General features: G+C 46.5%; 1 non-coding gene across 1 annotated transcript; it reads left to right on the forward strand.

Annotated features, from left to right (window-relative positions):
- Positions 1 to 1,481: 1,481 nt before the first annotated feature.
- On the forward strand, positions 1,482 to 1,554 carry TRNAG-CCC (transfer RNA glycine (anticodon CCC)). The gene has a single exon. It is a non-coding gene; the product is annotated as a tRNA-Gly (tRNA).
- Positions 1,555 to 2,154: the final 600 nt, after the last annotated feature.

Genomic DNA, 2,154 nt, shown 5'->3' on the forward strand with positions numbered 1-2,154 from the left:
TGGCCAGATTGGAGCCAACAGACCAGCCCCTGTGGGTAGACGCCACTCCTAGAGGGATGTGGCCAGGCTGTGTGGATATGGAAAGTCCTAGGACTTGCCTCTCCTTTGAATTCCTAGGACAGGATGGGAGAGTAGTAGTCCTCAAATCTGGCTACACAGCAGAATCACATATGAACCATTAAAAAATATTGGATTCCCAGGTCCTACCGCAGATGAATTAAATCAGTAGCGTAGACCATCACAGCTGTAGGGTTTATTATTTACACTTCTCAAAGAGATGCTGAATCCCGCTATGCCTTATGTGGTTGTCGGACCCCTCTGTGTGTTTTCCTTGCTTCTCCCTCATTAACGAGCACAACTAATCCATTACGTAGATTAAATCAGCCAACTTTTACTGAATGTCTGCTTTATAAGAGGAATGGAACCACAATTTGGGGCTCCAAAGGTGGATGACATAATTTCTGCCCTCAGGATGTCACAGTTCAGTGAGAACTGTGAAAAGAAAATGGTACCGGAGTGTGTTTACTGCTGTTGTTGGTGAGGGAGCACTATTGTGTGGGAGCATGGAGGAAGCCATGGAGACAGCTTGGAGGGGGATGGGGAACACTTCCTAGAAGAGATATCATCAGGGGTGAACCTCGAAAGGAAAGTAGGAATTCTCCAGGCTAATAAGAAGGAAGGGAATTTGGGGCAGAGGGAAGAACACACTCGAAGGCCAGGAAGTTTGAGACTGGTTTATGCATTTATCACTATGTTGGGCAGAGTTAAGCCTTTTACATTCAAGAACCCTTCATAATATTATAAGGTAAGAACTACTTTTACCTCCAATTTACCAATTAGGAAACTGAGGCCTCGGGATGCTGAATAATGTGACTAAGCTCACACAATCAGTAAGTGGAGGAGTTGAGATGAAAACCACCCTGCACCCAATCCTGGAGCAAAGAGTTAGTCAAGGGGAAGGGAGTAGGGTGGGGTGGGTAGGAAACAGGGTGGAGAGGTCCCTGGCCAAGGGTTGCGCCAGCAATGGAATCCTGTGTTTGTTGACCATTGTATATGGCACCCAATGATTGCTAAAACACATTTTCTTTCCTTTTGTAGCTAACAATTCCTGCTTGGACTGACTTTCAGGGCACTGCCCCTCAGCAGCCCTCTCTGAAGCCATGTAGATCCAGCCATATGAGGCTCTGGACCAGAGGCAGGGTCAGCGGAACCTCTTTACAGGGGTCACCAGCCTTTGAGCTCCCAGGTGAGACTGTGGGGCTCCCTGGCTCTATGGGGGAAAATGTCACACTGTGATATCAGGGCACAGATGGCATCATTTGGTGACTTCAGGAGTTCCTGTGCTTAAGGATTTGGGGCAACAAGGACCCTTGTTCTGGTGCCATCTTTGGGTCCCCACTAAATGCCCACAGTTCCTCTGGATGTTGTCCGTGGAAGTGATACTGTGTGCAGATATCTATAAGAACAACATTCATGAAACTTCGCTGGTGGTCCAGTGGCTAGGACTCTGTGCTCCCAATGCAGGGGACCCAGGTTCGATCCCTGGTCAGGGAACTAGATCCTACATGCTGCAACCAAGAGTTTGCATGCCACAACTAAAGATCCTATGTGCTGCAACTAAGACCTGACTTAGCCAGGTAAAATAAATAATTTTTTTTAAAAGAATGACATTCTTGTGGAAGAGCTGAGATGTGGATTTTAAAAGGCAAGAGCTCTGAACTTTGTTTTGGGTGGACCCTGTCTCCCTTTTAGTGCAATAAGTAAGTAACCTGCTTATAGTAGGCAGCGTTAAGCTGTTCACCAGGGTGTCATTTGTAACTCCTAAGGCTAGTTTCAAGGGACAAGGACCATTTGGTATTATAACAGAGCTCAAGTAGAAAGCTATACTCACAGACGTTACACTGACAAGACGGCTTGTTCAGAAAAAAGCATCTCTGGGAATCCCCTCTTGCAGAGCCAAATGAACTCATCTGAGGAATAGGCTCCAGTCTATGTTAAACACAACAGGGATGAGAGAATTAATTAAAGGGAAGGGGCAGGATTGATCTTGGTGCTTGAAGCCTGGAGCCTTGGTTTGACACATCCGTGACAGCCTGATGTTTGTGGTAGGTGCCCTTCAGAGTGTGTTTTCTCCACACAATGCAATAGAGAAAT

The sequence above is a fragment of the Bos mutus genome, chromosome 3 (genome assembly GCF_027580195.1).
Source record: "Bos mutus isolate GX-2022 chromosome 3, NWIPB_WYAK_1.1, whole genome shotgun sequence".
Taxonomy (NCBI): Eukaryota; Metazoa; Chordata; class Mammalia; order Artiodactyla; family Bovidae; genus Bos; species Bos mutus.